We start from the raw sequence: 11282 nt of genomic DNA on the forward strand, positions 1-11282 counted from the left end.
CGTCATCACCTGCAATATACGAAGCCAATATATCCTCCATGCAAGATTAAAACAAGAAGACCATAAGAAAGTTCAGTAATGATCTGAAACATTTGCATGAAAATACTAAAATTCTCCTTTGTTATACATTCTTTAAACTTAAAGGGTGAAACAAATAGACATTGTATTCGTGGCGTTGACTATAAACAACAGCAACCCACGAATTATTCCGGCAATAAACTGAAAAGCACCGATAGCTTGTAGCTACTGCAGGCAAAGCCATCAGATGAAGTTTCTTTATGCCGCAGCAACTTCAACCATTTCCTGTTCAACTGTACTGGGCATAACTGGATAGTACATGTAATGGAGTTCTCCAACATCATCGCCAGACAGCTTCTTCCATCCATTTGGTCCAACATAATAAACTGATTCCAAATACATCTTTTAGTTTAGATTAGCTCATTAAAGCAGGCTGTATGCACACTAATGCACAATGAGAGAGAAAAATATACCGCTAGCAACACCACCACTGGCTCCATCTCGGAATGGCGTGATAAATAGCTCTTCTAGCCAACTCTGCAGCCTCTTCAACAGGCATATCAAAGTTGTACCTAAAGTATCATATTTTGGTAAGCAAAGAAATATTAATCACATCACCTCAAATTATAACACGAGATCAAGAATATCATTTTCAAAGAGGTGGCAGAATTTTGTTTTATAAAGCAAAATTGGAAATTAGTTCGTTAATACAAGATGTAATAAGATCTAGTCTAGACATTTATCTTGCCATTTCCAAATTTGTCATATTTAGAACTTTTGTCATAGCCATCAGGAATCTCAAACAACGCACGTTGGCTCGTCAGTTATTTCATTGAAAAACGACTAAATTAGATGCTTGAATATTATTAGCCATAAAAAAGGCTCAAAATCATATATTATGAACAACTATAAGCACTCACCCACTATCTAGTACACCGTAAGCATATGGGGAACCAGATCCAACAGAGAATCTTGTTCCTTTCAGCCTTCCTCCTTCATTGTCAACATAATATAGTCCAGGACCCTACAGCAAGAAGACAGAGCTTATATAACGAGCATTTGAGAAACATGATTATAGATTAAAATTTGAACTTAATTACCGTTTCATCCCATCCAGCAATCATGGTGCCAACAGACAGACCCATCCCACGGTAGGAGTATAATATGTTGGCCAGAAGCTTTGATGCTCCTGTGACGGAAATTCTACGTTTGTTTGCCAATTCATGAAGCCGACACTGACTAATGTTAAAAATTATCATTAACACTTGGGTAACAGATAAGAATGAACATCAAAGATATCCCAAAAAAGTTTAAAAGCTAGTAGCAAGCATATGAAAGCACTATACTAGTCTGCATACCATTACTAGATTATCAGGCAGCAAGTATAACATTCTCTCAAAAGAAAAAATTTGACCTTAAGAAGGAAGGGAAATGAAAAGGTAATCCTAAAAGCAAGAGCAACTCCTTCAGCAACTAAACTAATCAATAATTTAAGGGTTCTGGAAGCATGCCTGTATGATGAAATGGACAAAGCAGTTGTCTAAGGTCTAAAACTTGACCAAATCACGTGAATGCTAGTGTACACATTACACAACAGTTAGATAACACGTACATATTTGTCTTATGACTTCACGGCGTAATCGTAAGTTAAAGACTGTTCAAGAAGCAACTCTGTCCCAAGAGGTCTAGTGTGCTCTCAGTATTATTACTAATGTGACATGAATAGGCATATAAATGATGGCAATAACACATGCAGCAGTTATATCAATTAAATCTATCAAAGTAAAAACAGTGACCACATCTGCAGTTGCCGGATCAACAAACGCAGAAAGCATACAGCAAATAAGTTTTGGTTGAGAATACTAGCTACAATTAAAGGTCTACCAAAGTAATTTCTAAATATAATCTCGATTCTCTTCATTTACTTTCTAATGTAGCCAACATGCACATAGCATAGGAAGACACAAGGAAAGAAAAGAAGTTAGTTACCTTAATTCCCAGATTTCTATGCCAAAACTGACAGTCAGCAGCCCCACCAGCCATTGTACCAAGCATATATGGATTGATTTCGATAATTTTCTTCACTGACTGAGATGCTGAAACAACACGCAGAAATTATTACTTTCAAAATATAATCATAAATATAAGTGCTTGAACATCTACGCTACTGTTAATTTGGACACAGAAAAGTAACATTTATACTAAAATTACCGAAAATGAGCTAAATCAAAAATTAAAAAAGCATGTATCACATAACAAAAAGCTTATAATCTTAGCTCAAATAATGCTATAATAATTACAATTAACAAATCACTAATAAATTACACCACATATAACACCGAACAAAACACATATCATATCATTCTGCAAAAGAAATAATACCAAATTACGGAACAAAAGAAAACAATCACATACAGATATAGCCGCCCATGCTCGCTCGAGAATCCGCAGCAACCATAACACCATGTTTAAAAATAAAAGCAAGTGTAGTTGTCCCCTTAGCATGCTTCAACATTAATTTAGCTTCACTCTGAAACCCATCAAACTAACAAACAAAAACAAACCCAATTCAGCTCAAACATATAAATTTTCTCAATCACAAAAAATTCAAAAAACAAAAAATTGAAACCAACACTCACATCAGTAGTAACCGGAAGCTCAAAAGATGGGGCAGCCGCCGCAAACCCATTGCTGCTCGCTCCATAGAGTGCAGTTGATTCAAACCCACTAGTATCAAGCTTCATGATCTAGTCCACTGTAATTATTCCAAAACCTAAAAGTAAAAGCAAACAAACTAATCAGAAATGTTACAATATAACGTGTGATGGAAGAAATGTTAAACCCTAAATACTCAATTGAAGACATGAAAATCCATAAATTAAAATCTAAGCTAAATTTAAGAATTAAAAACAAATCAGATGAGATTGTAGAGTAGAGTACCGTTAATTTGTTTGGTAATTAAAAAGGAAATCAAGAATTGTATATAGTGAAAATAACTGTTTCTTGTTCCCCGGGCAAGAAAGGTTACTAAGTTTTGAATTGGGCTTCATTTTTAAGGTTATGGGCTATTTAGGCCCTTTGTTTGCTTGATCCAGTGCTTAAATCTATAGAGAAAATAACAAAAATATTCAAAAAAAAAGGAAGAAAATAACAAAAATGCTAAATTTACTGAAAAATTACATGAGCACCTAAAAAAAACTAAAAGTTTATATTAAATACATTCCCAATGAGAATGTAACACATGGCACACTCGAAACAAATAAAAAAAGTCAAAACGCGTTAGAATTGGTCAAAAACGCGTCAGAAACGCGTCTGACAAGCGTTTGACGCGCGTCGGTCACGCGTCAATTTGTCAAAATTATTCACATGTATCATTTATGTATCCGTGATATATCTGATATGTATAAAGGACATATTTGATTATTATTATTTTTATATTTCTAAAACAAAAATAAATAAATAAATATATTATTAATATGTATTATTTATGTGTCTCTAAGGTGCATGTATAATATATTTTAAATTAAAAAATATATGTATCACGTGCTTTAATTAAAATTAAAATAAACATGTATCACATACTTTAAAAATACATAAATTATATTATAAAAGAATACCCATAAAAAATGTTCTTCCTATTACATGTTTGATGACCGCCTTGTTCTTTGCATAACATATTTTAAAGGGTTAATTGCAAATAAATTTACCAACTTTGGTCTAATTTGCAATTACAACATAAACTTTCAAACTTGACAATGTCATTAACGAACTTTGCAATTTTGACAAATCAATACACCAATATAAAAAAACACTGACATGGACATTGTAATGTACCGCCATTTGTCGTTGCATGATTGGTCGGTGTATCAATTTGCCAAAGAATGAAAGTTGGTTACTAACATTGCCAAGTTTCAAAGTTCTTGTTGTAATTGCAAATTAGGGTAAAATTCGTGATTTAATTTGCAATTAACCCTATTTTAAATTAAAACTACATCTATCATATACTTTAATGGAAATTCATGCATCAATAACATTTTAATTTGTTACTCGATATAAACATTTTTATAATTTAGGTTTTTTTTGTTGCATTTTTTTAACTCAGTTGCCTAACACTTAAAAATTATGTGTATTTTGTATGTATGTAGAAGATATTTCTAACTTATTTTAAGCATTATTTTTTCCGATATATCTATCAAAATATATGACGTATATCTGAAATGTATCTAGAACATATATCATATTGAAAAATAAATGCCATATATAAATTAAATATTAGAGATTTATCTAACAAATACATATATCATATTAAAAATATATGTCATGTATAAAAATTATTCACATATATCATTTATGTATCTGTGACATATCAGAAACATATTTATAAGAAAAAGTATAAATTATTTACAATTTTTTTGATTTATATATGAAAATCAATTTAAAAAATAGCTCTAATACATATTTGATACATTTAAAAAAACTTAAATACACTATTGAGCCATCAATTATACAAAAATAACGATAGAGAAAAAAAATCAGCAAATAATAATGTGTTAATAGATATCATGTAGTACAAAATACATAATTGATACGTTTTTAATATATTATTTATACACGATACATATTAAAATATAAAAATAATATATATTAAATATAAATTTACTAATACATCTACGATACATAAACAACACATACTAAATATAATTTTTATAATCCATCTATTTTAATATGACAATTACAATTATATATTAGAGATGTATGTATAATGTATCATAACTTAACACTTATTTTATAAAAATAATTATAATTTTAAAAAAAATCAGTTTGCAATGTATCGAGTGGATGCTTTAATGATGGTCTCATTTTCTAACACTCTCTCGAGCTAAATAACTACATCGACTTGTGATCAAAATATGTACTCGCGTTAGCATATAACTATCACTTGTACGGGCTAATTCACTAGTATAAAATCGATCGATGTATCAACGATGTATCGGTAATTTATTATTAATGTATTTATGATGTATCTGTAATGTATCTTTATAATTTATAATTTTAATTTTTTTTATTACTTAATAAAAATTTAGGGATCTTTTTTTCCCTTCTTCTTCTTTTTTTTTTCCTTTCCCTCCGCCATGGATTCTATGCCGCCGGTGCCGTTCTCAGTCTGAGAACAAACCTGTTCTCAGACGAGAACAGATTCGTTCTCGTCTGAGGACGATTTTTCTCAGACGAGAACACGTCGTTCTCGTCTGAGAACAATTTCTCAGACGAGAACGACTGTTCTCAGACTGAGAACGATCGTTCTTGTCTGAAAATGACTTTCCGGGCAGCAGCGGCAAGGGATTCCGGGCGGTGGCAAGTGATGAATAATTGGGCATCCAAAAAGCAAGTGATTTTTTTCCCAATTATGTGCCACATGTAAGGCTGAGATCAATTAGGTATGCAATATAATATTAATCAGTTATTAGCTCAAAAAAGTAAAGAAAAAATTAGCATTGATGAAAGAATTTGGAAGCCTTAACATTTTTGTAAGAAAGGATCTTATTTAGTCCATTCCTGTAATTTTCTTGAATATTGATATTAAATTAATCTTGGACAATCCTAATAGTAGTATCTTAGTTTCCTATTGGATCATTACCATATAAATAGAGTAACATGACATAAGAAAGACCTTAATTCTTCATGGGGCTACACAGGGAATCTTGCCATCCTTGCGAAGGCATTCTGCAATATACCATTGCGGAATGCCCTTATTTATGCGTTTAAACACATAATTAACCATCCCGCTATGGTACATTACAGAATGGTGTCAATTCCGCAATGCACCATTGCGGAATGGGTGGGTTCAAACACAAAATCGGAATAAAATTTTCAATAAGCACACAAAAATTTTATTTTCTAATTTAATAGGCACTTTTGTGTCAAAAAAACCCATGAAGTTAATGAAAAAGTTATCATACATGCTATTGCAAAAATGAAATGTTCAAATTAGAGGAAAAAATAAAACAGAATTGCTGGCTATGGGGTTCGAACCCATGCGCACTTATGTGCAGAAGATCTTAAGTCTTCCCCCTTAACCTCTCGGGCAAACCAGCTTGTTGTTTCAGAGTGTCAAAATCTAACTAAAGAAAGTTAGTTTAATATTTTAAACAAAGGCTGTAAACATGTTCAACTACTCGCTGGCGAATTATTGGCACTCCGATGTCAATTAAAGAGGCTTGCAATCTAAAAAAATATCTTAGTTATTCAAAATAATAATCTAATTCTTTTATTATATTAAGTATTAATAGCTCTAAATTTTAATGGTATCAAATTAATTGGTTAAATTTTATATTTATTAGTATAAAAAAACTAGATGTATAATATGATAAGTTTTCTATTGATCTCATGTCGAATTCGAATACTTCAGATATCGTTCAAATACAAGCTCGAATTTTAAAAAATTAATTTCATTCAAGTTCGAACTCGAACTTTAGTTAGAACTTGATATAACTTTCGGCCCGTTTACACCCCAATTTAAAACAGGTCATGTGTTTGCTGGAGAAAACAGGAGACAATGCTATATTTTTGGGCCTTTTCCAAATATAACCAAATTCAAAACAATGGTGCATGTATTCTTTAATTATTTTGTTTCCATGCATAGAACTTGGACAACACCCAAAAACTTCATTAATTTCAATTATTTTACCCCACATTTTCCCTCTTATGGGACCATGAATTTTGTCATCATTTTGGTCTATCATTGTAGTATAAGCTTATTGTCAATTAATTTCCTTTTACCCTTTTTAATGTTAGTCACATAAAAGCAAGGATTTGAACTCTTAACATATTTTACAAATTTATGAAACTTGTAATGTAATTAGTACGATGGATTTAATTTCATTGCCATGGCTAAAATCAACACAATTTACTGTTAATTTCGTTTTCATGAGAAAATGTTAGGGCAAAGTTAATGAAAATTGTGTATTGTTATTCCTACATCACCAACAATCTTATTTACGTGTTGGTACAAAAATTGAATTTGAAAAGATAAGAAAAAGAAAAGTGCTAAGTGAGAGTAAAGAGAGTATTGTGGAAATCCCACATTGCTTAGGAGAGCTCATTTAATTGAGCTTATAAGGGTGATCTCTCACACTTGGGTTTGGGCCCCAAGGGGTACCCAGTTTTGTGAACCGGCTAGGAGTTACATCCTACCTGATTTACCACGCGCGCGTCAGGTCAGGTTCGGTTCGGTTCGGTTCGGTTTTAGCACTTAATAAATTTTTTATTTCTGAAATCTTTTTGTAACGGTTTTATTTTTGAATAAAACACAATCCCTGATTTGTCTCCCACGTTTTGACTGATTGTTTTAATAAAGGAAAACGTTTTGATTTAATTTTACCGTTTCAGTTTTATTATTGCTATAAAACTGCTGTCTTCCCCATCAGATAAAAAAAAAGTTTAAACAGAACAGCTATTTTCTAAAAAAAAAAAACTGAGTTCTTGAGCAATAGACAGAAAGGTGTAATTGACCGCTGAATACAGTGCAGTATTCATCGGAGTTCGGCTGTTACGTACGACTGCTTGCACAATCAGAGGCAGAGCCGCGAAACGTCTTAAAGAGAGCGACCTAGTCCGCGACTCAGCCAGAAACATTGTTTGGTAATTTCGTTCCATTTCATAAACTGTTCCAACATTTTTAAGACGTATACAGTTTCTGCGATGGCTAATGATGATGTTTCTGGTTTAGATTCTGGTCGCTTTGATGTTAACAAACCGTTCCGTTTTGAGGGTCTCCATTTCAAAAGATGGAGGCAGAAAACTTTATTTTTCCTTACTATGAAAAATGTTGCTGCTGTTCTTACTAGTCCTTTACCTGTTGTTGCTGATACTGCCGATGGTGATGAACTGGATAAACAAACTGCTGATGTTCAACAGTGGCTTAACAATGACTATTTATGCAAAAATTATATTCTGAATGCTTTGTGTGATGATTTGTATGACTATTATAATTCAGATAATTATAAGTCAGCTACTGAAATATGGGAGGCGCTGCAAAGGAAGTATGATACGGAGGAGGCTGGAACAAAGAAGTATGCTGTCAGTCGCTATCTGAAATATCAGATGACGGATGAAAAATCAGTCGAGGCTCAGTCACATGAATTGCAGAAAATTGCACATGAGATAATATCTGAAGGTATGGTCCTTGATGAACAGTTTCAAGTTGCTGTATTGATTGATAAATTGCCCCCTTCGTGGAAGGATTTTAAGAATTCTCTCAGGCATAAAACCAAAGAATTTTTGCTGGAAAGTTTGATTACTCGCCTTCGTATTGAGGAAGAGGCGAGAAAACAGGACCAGAAAGATGAGGTGCTTGTTGTTTCTAACAACACCAGAAAGTTCAGTTCTGCGGTTCTGAAGCCAACTGGCAAAAATTTTAAGAATCAGAATCGCAATGGGAACTCGAACCAAAATGTGAACCGTAACAGAAATAATCAGAATGGTAATCCTGCTCGGAACCATAACGTGAGACAGCAACCACCTGTCAGAAATGATCCGCCACAGTTTCTGTGTTTCAACTGTGGAAAACCGGGTCATATGGCACGCAAGTGTCGGAACAGACCAGGGGCAGCCCCTCAGGCTAACCTGACTGAAGAGCCGTTTGTGGCTATGATCACTGAGGTGATGGCTGAGATCAACCTTGTTGGTGGATCAGAAGGGTGGTGGGTAGACACGGGCGCATCTCGCCATGTTTGTCATGATCGTGCTATGTTTAAGACATACACTGCTGTTGAAGACAAGAAAGTGCTGTTGGGTGACACTCACACCACTACTGTTGCTGGAATTGGAAGTGTCGAACTGAAGTTCACTTCAGGGAAGACATTGATCTTGAAGGATGTAATGCATACTCCTATGATGAGGAAGAATCTGGTGTCTGGCTATCTTCTCAACAAGGCTGGGTTTTTTCAAACTATTGGGGGTGATTTGTACACCATCACTAAGAATGGTATTTTTGTGGGAAAGGGTTATGCTTGTGAGAATATGTTCAAGATGAATGTTGAAATTAATAAAGTATCTGCTTCAGTTTACTTGTTGTCTGATTTTAATGTTTGGCATGCTAGACTTTGTCACGTGAATAAACGGATAATTAATAATATGAGTAATCTAGGATTAATTCCTAAAATGACTTTAAATGATTTTGAAAAATGTGAATTTTGCAGTCAGGCTAAAATAACAAAAACGTCACATAGATCAGTAATTAGAGAATCTGAACCATTAGATTTAATTCATTCTGATATATGTGAACTTGATGGAACTTTGACTAGAAATGACAAACGTTATTTTATCACTTTTATTGATGATTGTTCTGATTTTACTTTTGTGTACTTGATGAAAAATAAGAGTGATGCACTTGATATGTTCAAGTTATTTGTTACAGAAATTGAAAATCAATTTAATAAGAAAATCAAAAGATTTCGCAGTGATAGAGGTACTGAATATGAATCAAGCTTGTTTATAGATTTCTATAACTCGCATGGTATAGTACATGAAAGAACTGCACCTTATTCTCCTGAAATGAACGGTAAAGCCGAAAGAAAAAATAGAACATTTACAGAAGCTGTAGTGTCTATTTTATTAAACTCAGGTGCTGCTTCTTATTGGTGGGGTGAAATATTATTGACTGTTTGCTACGTGCTAAACAGAGTACCAAAATCGAACAATAAAATTTCACCTTATGAGATTTTAAAGAAAAGACAACCAAATTTGTCTTATTTGAGAACATGGGGCTGTTTAGCCTATGTTAGGATTCCTGATCCAAAACGAATAAAATTAGCAAGTAGAGCCTATGAATGTGTGTTCATTGGGTATGCAGTCAATAGCAAGGCATACAGATTTTATGACTTGACTGCACGAGTGATTATTGAATCCGTAGATGCTGATTTTTATGAACAGAAATTTCCTTTTAAATTAGGAAATAGTGGGGGCGAATCATCTAGTAGCATTCCTGTTGTCAGGAATAATGAGATTACAGATGATATAGAACCAGAGATCAGAAGGAGTAAAAGAGCTAGAATCTCGAAAGACTTTGGTCCAGATTTCCAAGTCTATTCTTTAGAGGAGGATCCTGCAAACCTCCAGGAAGCTCTAACTTCTTTAGATGCTGATCTTTGGCAAGAAGCCATAAATGATGAGATGGAATCTTTGGAGTCCAATAAGACTTGGCATTTGACTGATTTACCCCCCGGTTGCAAGACCATAGGTTGTAAGTGGATTTTGAAAAAGAAAATGAAACCTGATGGCACAGTTGATAAATATAAAGCTCGACTAGTGGCTAAGGGTTATAGACAACGTGAAAACGTTGATTTCTTTGATACCTATTCACCAGTTACTAGAATAACATCCATTAGAGTGCTGATTTCGATCGCTGCACTTTATGATTTGGTAGTACACCAAATGGATGTTATGACCGCTTTTTTGAATGGTGAATTGGAGGAAGAAATTTACATGGACCAACCTGAAGGTTTTGTGATACATGGACAGGAACAGAAAGTGTGCAAGTTAGACAAATCCTTGTATGGTCTAAAACAGGCACCTAAACAATGGCATGAGAAATTTGATAATCTTGTCATCTCAAATGGTTTTAAAGTGAATGAAAGTGACAAATGTATATATTATAAATCTGAGAATGAGCTTTGTACTTTCATATGTTTATATGTTGATGACTTGTTGATTTTTGGATCAAATATTCATGTCGTGAATGCTGTGAAATCAATGTTGGGTGCCAACTTTGATATGAAAGATCTAGGTGAAGCGAATGTCATTCTTGGCATAAAAATAACTAGATCTGAAAAAGGAATTTCTTTAGATCAATCTCACTATGTTGAGAAGATTCTAAAGAAATATAACTACTTCGACTGTAAACCTGCATGTACACCTTATGATCCAAGTGTAAAACTTTTTAAGAACACTGGTGATAGTGTACGACAGTCTGAATATGCGAGCATCATTGGCAGCCTTCGATATGCCACTGATTGTACTAGACCCGACATTGCATATGTCGTTGGATTACTGTGCAGGTTTACTAGTAGACCTAGTATTGAGCACTGGCATGCTATTGAAAGGGTAATGAGATACCTTAAAAGAACCATGAATCTTGGACTACATTATTTGAAGCATCCTGCTGTACTTGAAGGGTACAGTGATGCAGATTGGAATACATTGTCAGATGATTCCAAAGCAACGAGCGGCTATATTTTTAGTATAGCTGGTGGAGCTGTTTCTTG

General features: G+C 33.6%; 1 non-coding gene and 1 pseudogene across 1 annotated transcript; both read right to left on the bottom strand.

Annotated features, from left to right (window-relative positions):
• Window positions 1–17: 17 nt before the first annotated feature.
• LOC126657768 (proteasome subunit beta type-5-like) lies at window positions 18–2922 on the bottom strand (annotated as a pseudogene).
• Window positions 2923–6030: 3108 nt separating this feature from the next.
• Window positions 6031–6113, bottom strand: TRNAL-UAA (transfer RNA leucine (anticodon UAA)). The gene has a single exon. It is a non-coding gene; the product is annotated as a tRNA-Leu (tRNA).
• Window positions 6114–11282: the final 5169 nt, after the last annotated feature.

This window comes from Mercurialis annua, linkage group LG7, assembly GCF_937616625.2.
Source record: "Mercurialis annua linkage group LG7, ddMerAnnu1.2, whole genome shotgun sequence".
Taxonomy (NCBI): Eukaryota; Viridiplantae; Streptophyta; class Magnoliopsida; order Malpighiales; family Euphorbiaceae; genus Mercurialis; species Mercurialis annua.